We start from the raw sequence: 9,617 nt of genomic DNA, 5'->3' as shown, positions 1-9,617 counted from the left end.
CTCAGCCAGATTTTCCATTTCCCTCAGATATGCTGATTTGTCACCACCTTTGATTCAGCCTACAACAGTAGTAGTGTCGTCAGCAAGCTTGAATATGGCAGTGGAGATGTGCTTAGCTGCACAGTCATAGTGTAAAGCGAGTAGAGCCGGAGGCTAAGCACACAGCGTTGTGGTGCACCTGTACTGATGGAGATCGTGGAGGAGATACTGTTGCCAATCCAAACTGACTAAGGTCTGCAAGTGAGAAAATCCAGGATACAATTGCACAATGAGGTATTGAGGCCATGGTCTTGAAGCTTATTGATTAGTTTAAGGGGGTGATGGTATTAAATGCTGAGCTGGAGTCCATAAAGAACATCCTGATGTAAGCATCTTTGCTGTCCAGATGTTCCAGCATTGAGTGAAGAGTCAATAAAATGGCATCTGCTGTGAACCTGTTGATCCGGTAGGCAAACTGGAGAGGATCCAAGTCGTTTCTCAGACAGGAGTTGATATGTTTCATCACCAACCTCTCAAAACACTTCACCACTGTGGATGTTAGTGCTACTGGACAATAGTCATCGAGGCAGGCTATCATGTTCTTCTTAGGCACCGATATAATTGAAGCCTGCTTGAAGCAGGCGGGTGTCTCAGACTGCTGGAGCAAGAGATTAAAGATCTCAGTGAAGATCAGCCAGTTGATAAGCACAGGTTTTTAGTACTTGGCCAGGTACTCTGTTTGGGCCGGATGCTTTTCATGGGTTCACTCTCCTGAAGGGTGCTCTCACATCGGCCTCAAAGACATAAATCACAGAATCATTGATAGCTGTGCAAGTTCATGATCGTTCCTCCACATCAAAGCAAACAAAGAAGTCATTGAGCTCATCTGGAAGCAAAGCCCTGTTGTCACTTATGTCACTTGATAAGAGGTGACAGCATTCAGGCCCTGCCACAGCTGTCAAGCAGGGCTTGAATGCCATCACCTCTTACGATATTCAAGTTAATCACTTTCAATGATTCAAGTTTAGTCTGGAATTGCCACTTTGCCTGGGAGATGGCTTTCCAGAGATGGTACCTGGACGTCTCCTTACTTTCTTGGTCATCAGATTTTGAATGCCTTTGATCTGGCCCTAGCAGATTGCGGATCCCATGGTTCATTTAGGGCTTCTGGTTGGGAAGCCTCTGAATGATTTTGTGGGCATACACTTATCTACAACTGGTTTAATAAAGACCATGGCAACCATGGTGTACTCATTCAGATCCATAGATGAGTCCTTGAACACTACCTGAACAGTAAGTACTCCTGTTTGAGTACTGTTAAGGGGGACAGCTTATCTGGGGAAAGCAACAGTGGCCATGCCCCTGGCACAGATTCCGGCCCTGTGGCTCAGAAGGGTAGGGAAAGGAAGAGAAAGGCAGCAGTGATAGAGGACTCTATAGTTAGGGGGTCAGACAGGCAATTCTGTGGACGCAAGAAAGACACTCGGAAGGTAGTTTGCCTCCCAGGTGCCAGGGTCCGGGATGTTTCAGATCACGTCCCCGATATCCGGCGGTGGGAGAGAGAATAGCCAGAGGTCATGGTACATATTGGTACCAATGACATAGATAGGAAAAGGGAAACAGACTACAGGGAGTTAGGAAGAAAGTTGAGAAGCAGGGCCGCAAAGGTAGTGATCTCGGGATTACTGCCTGTACCATGTGACAGTGAGTATAGGAATAGAATGAGGTGGAAAATAAATGCGTAGCTGAGGGATTGGAGCGGGGGCAGGGATTCAGATTTCTGGATCATTGGGACCTCTTTTGGGGCAAGTGTGACCTGTACAAAAAGGATGGGTTGCACTTGAATCCCAGGGGGACACCAATATCCTGGTGGGGAGGTTTGCTAAGGCTACTGGGAAAAGTTTAAACTAGAATTGTTGGGGGGGTGGGAACCGAACTGAAGAGACTGGGGAAGAGGCGGTTGGCTCACAAATAGAGAAAGCTTGGAGACAGTGTGTGAAGGAGGATAGGCAGGTGATAGAGAAGGGACGTGCTCAGACCGATGGTTTGAGATGTGTCTATTTTAACGCAAGGAATACAGTATTGTGAACAAAGCGGATGAGCTTAGAGCGTGGATCAGTACTTAGAGGTATGATGTGGTGGCCATTACAGAGACTTGGATGGCTCAGGGACAGGCATGGTTACTTCAAGTGCCGGGTTTTAGATGTTTCAGAAAGGACAGGGAGGGAGGCAAAGAGATGGGGGCGTGGCACTGTTGATCAGAGATAGTGTCACGGCTGCAGAAAAGGTGGACGTCATGGAGGAATTGTCTACAGAGTCTCTGTGGGTGGAGATTAGGAACAGGAAGGGGTCAATAACTTTACTGGGTGTTTTTTATAGGCCGCCCAATAGTAACAGGGATATCGAGAAGCAGATAGGGAAACAGATCCTGGAAAGGAGGAGGAGAAGATGGCGGCACGACGCAGCTTGCGCGGCCACTCCGGTGAATGATATCTGTAATATGTCAAGTAGGGTGCCATGCACAATCCTGATTTGATGGAGACATCTGGAGAAACTTCTGAAATGCCTGCTTTGCTGCCACTGCTACTGTGTGATCCAGAATCTCTGGAAGGGAAGGTCTCGAATCCTCGGCTTTGCTTGTTGCTTGGCGGCTGGGACGGGGTCGAAGCACTCGGCAGAGATGGTGCTCGGTGTCGAAGAGCTGGTCGGAGGCTCGAAGTTTTCGAACGGACTCAGAGTCAGCTGTGATCAGGTGGTTCCAATGCATCGACAGTCATTGGTGCCTGGAGGTTTATGGCAGAGAGAGTTTCTCCCTTCTGCTATCTGCTATCGGGGACTATTGGGAGTCGATCGGAACTTTGAGACTTTTTTTTACCGTTCCCATAGTCTGCTCTTTATCAAATTATGGTATTGCTTTGCACTGCTGTAACTATATGTTATAATTATGTGGTCTTGTCAGTGTTAGTCTTTGGTTTGTCTTGTTTTTTTGGGATATCACTCTGGAGGAACATTGTATCATTTCTTAATGCATGCATGCATTTCTAAATGACAATAAATGAGGACAGAGTGTCCTCATAATCTAATCTAATCTAATAACAGAGTTGTTGTGATGGGAGATTTTAATTTCCCAAATATTGATTGGCATCTCCCTGGAGCAAGGGGTTCAGATGGGGTAGAGTTTGTTAGGTGTGTTCAGGAAGGTTTCTTGACACAATGTGTAGATAAGCCTACAAGAGGAGAGACTGTATTGATATGGTATTGGGAAATGAACCCGGTCAAGTGTCAGATCTGTTAGTGGAAGAGCATTCTGGAGATAGTGATCATAATTCTATCTCTTTTACAATAACATTGGAGAGAGAGAAGAACAGACAAGTTAGAAAAGTTTTTAATTTGAGTAAGGGGATTTATGAGGCTATCAGGCAGGAGCTTGGAAGCTTAATTTGGGAACAGATGTTCTCAGGGAAAGGTACAGAAGAAAGGTGGCAAATGTTCAGGGGATATTTGCGTGGAATTCTGCATAGGTACGTTCCAGTGAGACAGGGAAGTTACGGTAGGGTACAGAAACCGTGGTGTACAAAGGCTGTAGTAAATCTAGTCAAGAAGAAAAGAAGAGCTTATGAAAGGTTCAGAGAGCTAGGTAATGTTAGAGATCTAGAAGATTAAAAGGCTAATAGTAAGGAGCTTAAGAAGGAAATTAGGAGAGCCAGAAGGGGCCATGAGAAGACCTTGGCGGGTAGGATTAAGGAAAACCCCAAGGCATTCTACAAGTATGTGAAGAGCAAGAGGACAAGACATGAAAGAATAGGACCTATCAAGTGTGACAGTGGGAAAGTGTGTATGGAACCAGAGGAAATAGCAGAGGTACTTAATAAAATACTTTACTTCAGTATTCACTATGGAAAAGGATCCTAGTGATTGTAGTGCCGACTGAAAAGCTTGAGCATGTAGATATTAAGAAAGAGGACGTGCTGGAGCTTTTAGAAAGCATCAAGTTGGATAAGTCGCTGGGACCAGATGAGATGTACCCCAGGCTACTGTGGGAGGCGAGGGAGGAGATTGCTGAGCCTCTGGCAATGATCTTTGCATCATCAATGAGGACGGGAGAGGTTCCGGAGGATTGGTGGGTTGTGGATGTTGTTCCCTTATTCAAGAAAGTCATAGGCATAGTCATACTTTATTGATCCCGGGGGAAATTGGTTTTCGTTACAGTTGCACCATAAATAATTAAATAATAATAAAACCATAAATAGTTAAATAATAATATGTAAATTATGCCAGGAAATGTCCAGGACCAGCCTATTGGCTCAGGGTGTCTGACCCTCCAAGGGAGGAGTTGTAAAGTTTGATGGCCACAGGTAGGAATGACTTCCTATGACGCTCAGTACTGCATCTCGGTGGAATGAGTCTCTGACTGAATGTACTCCTGTGCCAACCAGTACATTATGTAGTGGATGGGAGACATTGTCCAAGATGTCCTCTTTTCAGACACCACCGTCAGAGAGTCCAGTTCCATCCCCACAACATCACTGGCCTTACGAATGAGTTTGTTGATTCTGTTGGTGTCTGCTACCCTCAACCTGCTGCCCCAGCACACAACAGCAAACATGATCGCACTGGCCACCACAGACTCATAGAACATCCAAGGGAGTAGAGATAGCCCAGAAAATTATAGACCAGTGAGTCTTACTTCAGTGGTTGGTAAGTTGATGGAGAAGATCCTAAGAGGCAGGATTTATGAACATTGGGAGAGGTATAAAATGATTAGAAGTAGTCAACGTGGCTTGGTCAAAGGCAGGTCATGCTTTACGAGCCTGATTGTATTTTTTGAGGATGTGACTAAACACATTGATGAAGGCAGAGCAGTAGGTGTGGTGTTTAAGGATTTCAGCAAGGCATTTGATAAGGTACCCCATGCAAGGCTTTTTGAGAAAGTAAGGAGGCATGGGATCCAAGGGGACATTGCTTTGTGGATCCAGAACTGGCTTGCCCACAGAAGGCAAAGTGTGGTTGTAGATGGGTCATATTCTGCATGGAGGTTGGTGACCAGTGGTGTGCCTCAGGGATCTGTTCTGGGACCCTTACTCTTTGTGACTTTTATAAATGACCTGGATGAGGAAGTGGTGGGATGGGTTAGTAAGTTTGCTGATGACACAAAGATTGGGGGTGTTGTGGATAGTGTAGAGGGCTGTCAGAGGTTGCAGCGGTACATTGATAGGATGCAAAACTGGGCTGAGAAGTGGCAGATGGAGTTCAACCCAAATAAATGTGAAATGGTTCATTTTGGTAGGTCAAATATGATGACAGAATATGGTATTAATGGTAAGACTCTTGGCAGTGTGGAGGATCAGAGGGATCTTGGGGTCCGAGTCCATAGGATGCTCAAAGCAGCTGCGCAGGTTGACGCAAACAAGAAGAATTCTGCAGATGCTGGAAATTCAAGCAACACACACCAAAGTGAACGCAGCAGGCCAGGCAGCATCTCTAGGAAGAGGTACAGTCGACGTTTCAGGCTGAGACCCTTCGTCAGGACTAATTGAAGGAAGAGTTAATATGTTGGGTTGACTCTGTGGTTAAGAAAGCATATGGTGTATTGGCCTTCATCAATCGTGAAATTGAATTTAGGAGCTGAGAGGTAATGTTACAGCTGTATAGGACCCTGGTCAGACCCCACTTGGAGTGCTGTGCTCAGTTCTGGTCGTCTCACTACAGGAAGGATATGGAAACCATAGAAAGGGTGCAGAGGAGATTTACAAGGATGTTGTCTGGATTGGAGAGCATGTCTTATGAAAACAGGTTGAGTGAACTCAGCCTTTTCACCTTGGAGCAATGGAAGATGAGAGGTGTATAAGATGATGAGAGGCATTGATCGTGTGGACAGTCAGAGGCTTTTTCCCAGGGCTAAAATGGCTGCCACAAGAGGGCACAGGTTTAAGTTGCTTGGGAGTAGGTACAGAGGAGATGTCAGGGGTAAGTTTTTTTACTCAGAGAGTGGTGAGTGCGTGGAATGGGCTGCTGGCAACGGTGGTAGAGGCAGATACGACAGTGACTTTTAAGAGACTTTTGGATAGGTACATGGAGCTTAGAAAAATAGAGGGCTATGTGTAACCCTAGTAATTTCTAAGGTAGGGACATGTTCGGCACAACTTTGTGGGCCGAAGGGCCTGTATTGTGCTGTAGGTTTTCTATGTTTCTATGTCTTTGAACTTGAAGCAATCCTCTGCCTCCTGCGACCAACTCTTTGTTGTGTCACATAACCCGTGACAGGGGTTAAGAAACCAGCAGAAATAGAAACCACTTTGGAGTCTCGTATTGCGAACAACTAATAATATTTATTAGTAACTACGCAATACAGTAATATAAATGTAGATAAATCAAACAGGTTAGCAATGATTATATATAAAAGTAAGCGTGAATATATATGTATGAAAAATCCAAGCTTCTTTAAATCGAGGGGTAAAAAGATACAATCTTACGATGTTGAGTAAAGTTCAGTTCAGTTCAGTTCATGGTATTTAGTTGAGTAGTGATGGAGAGAGAGAGAAGAGAGAGAGAGAGAGAGAGAGAGAGTGTTGAGTCGAGTCGAGTCTTCAGCTGAGCTGATGCCGTCGATCTTCTCGTCGTCCTCCGAAATCCTTTACAAGTCACCGACTGTGACTTTAACCGGGGGACCGGTCTTCTGTGGTGGAGCTATCACCCCGGCAAGGGTGGACACATAGACAACTCCCCACCAGTCAACCCCTTCTCCTTAAACTGGAATAGCAATTTGGATCAATCCGCCTGATTGATCCTCCAAAACCCACTTTTTCTGCGGGCACAGTAATGCTCATTCAGTGTCCAGATCATGTGTCCTGAGGTCAGAAATCATCTGACCTCCTATTTATTTCACCAGGCTGAGCATCACCTGTCACTCAAAGAGTCCCTCTCTCCTTTGTCTGTAAAGGAGTGCACAAGCAGGCAGCAAGTCCTTGAAGAAATATCAACAATCTGCCTTTGGTCACTATAGCAACCTTCGAGCTGCTCGGTGCTGTCTCCAACTTCAAACTCAGGAAAAATCCAAAGTTACTTCCAATGCCTTAAAGTGACAGTCCACTGTTAATCTTCGTCTCTCTCTCCTTACCAAACAAACCATCAGTGATGAATGTCTCTCTCTGCCTCTCTTCAAACAGTTAATAGGGGCACTCCAGGATCCCCTCACAGTTGTCCTACTGTCTGGCCTCTGCCTGTACACAGGTAGGAGAAGACAGCCAAGTAATCTGATTTACTGGGCATGGAACAGTAGGCATTCCTTTTCTTAGTAGAACAGTGGTCTAGCGTGTTGGGACCACTGGCGCTACAGATTATATGCTGATGGTAATTGGGCAGGGTTTTTTCAAACAAAACTGGCTGAAGTTCCCGACTATGATTTGAAATGTGTCAGGATGGACTGTTTCATGTTTGGAGATGGCATGATGCAGTATCTCAAGTGTTTGATTATAACCAGCTGCTGGTGGTATGTAACCTGCAGTCAGGATTATGGAGGAGAACTCCCTGGGTAAATAGGAGAGACAGCACTTGACCATGAGGTATTCAAGGTCAGGGGAGCATGAGTTCGACAAAACCACCACATTGGAGCACCACCGAGAGGTTATCATGAAACACATACCTCCAGTTTTTCCCTTTTCCCAATCAGCAGTTCGGTTCATTCTGTAAATCGAGAAGCCTTCGGGTCTGATTGCTGTATCCTGGGAGAAATCCATGTCTCACTCAGACATTGAACATAGCAATCTCTGATTTCCCTGTGATACAGCAATCTTGCCCTCTGGTCCTCAGTTTTATTCTCCAGCAACTACACATTTGCTGACAAGATGCTGGGTAGAGGGGGCTCATCCCTCTGCATTTCATCCTGACTTGGGGTCCCCCCTCCTGCCTCACTTCTGGCAACGGCGACGAACCTTCGTCGGCTTAAAGGTATCATACCTGCTTAGTCCACCAAGTTCTTCAGAAGGTCATGAAAACTGTAGATGATTAAGTGGATTTAAAAGATTCTGCAGATTTCCAGCATCTACAGAATCTCTTGTGTTTCTATTTATCCTCTCTTTATTTTCTGGCAGTTAACCAACTCCCCATCCATGTTCTTTTATGCAGTGAGTGCCATGAGCTCTTATCAGATTTTTTTAATGTTAGACCTAAAAGAATGTTTTTCAGAAACCCAGATATACCACATCCACTGGTTGATTTTTCTATTCTGCTGATCGCATCCTCAAGTACATTGTAATAAATATGTCAAAGATAATTTTCCTTTAGTAAACCATATTGACTCTGCCTAATCATATTATGATGTTCAAGTGAACTGTTTATTCTTACCTAACATTTGACTGCAGCACTTTTCTGACAACAGATGTCAAGCTAACTGACCTATTGTTCCCTTGGTTCTCTCTTCCTTCCTATTTGAACTACAGTGCTATGTTCAATTTTCCAATACACGATACCTTTCTCAAATGTAGGGAATTTTGAAAAATCACAATATTTCACTAAAAAGATCACCTCTACCTCTACACTCCGTATTTTAGAATCTAGGATATAAGTTAGTTTTTAATTAATTTGGTTACCTCATACATTCCCTTTTATGATAACGATTGTTTCATAGCACACATAACATAGAAATCTACAGCACATTACAGGCCCTTCAGCCCACAATGTTGTGCTGACTATGTAAGCTACTCTAGAAACTGCCTAGAATTACCCTATCGCATAGGCCTCTGTTTTTCTAAGTTCCATATACCTGTCTAAGAGTCTCTTGAAAGACCCCATAGTAACCACTTCCACCACCGTCACTGGCAGTGCATTCCATGCACACACCACTCTCTGTGTGAAAAACTTACCCCTGACATCCCCTCTGTACCTACTTCAAAGCACCCTAAAACTATGTCCCCACGTGTGAGCTATTTCAGCCCTGTGTAAAAGCCACTGGCTATCCATATGATCAATGCCCCTTATCATCCTATACATCTCTATCAAGTCACCTCTCATCCTCCGTCGCTCCAAGGGGAAAAGGCCAAGTTCACTCAACCTATTCTCATAAGGCACGCTCTCCAATCCAGGCAACATCCTTGTAAATCTCCTCTGCACTCTCTCTATAGTCCTTCCTGTAGTGAGGTTACCAGAACAGAACACAGCACTGCAAGTGGGGTCTGACCAAGGTCTTATATAAGCTGTCACTTTACCTCACAGCTCTTGAAATCAATCCCACAGTTGATGAATGCCAACATACCATACACCTTTTTAACAGCTATTAACAGTGTACTAACACTTTACGTTTGATATTCCAAAGTGCAACACTTCACAGCTGGCTGGGTTAAACCCCATCCACCATTTCCTACCCATAATTGTAACACACCCATATCCCATTGTAATCTTTGCTAGTTTTCTATGCTATCCACAAGACCTCTAATCTTCATATCAGTTGCAAACTTACCAACCCTTCCATCTATATTTTCATCCAGATCATGTATACAAATCACAAACAGCAGAGACCCCTGTGGAACACCACTAGTCACAGGCCTCTGGCTGGAATAAATCTCTTCAACCACTATGCTCTGTCTTCTATGGGTGAGCCTATTCTGAATCCAAACCGCTCATCACTGTTGATCCCATGAATC

This window comes from Mobula birostris, chromosome 6, assembly GCF_030028105.1.
Source record: "Mobula birostris isolate sMobBir1 chromosome 6, sMobBir1.hap1, whole genome shotgun sequence".
Taxonomy (NCBI): Eukaryota; Metazoa; Chordata; class Chondrichthyes; order Myliobatiformes; family Myliobatidae; genus Mobula; species Mobula birostris.
The sequence above is the reverse complement of the archived record's forward strand: the minus strand, read 5'-3'. Positions refer to the sequence as shown.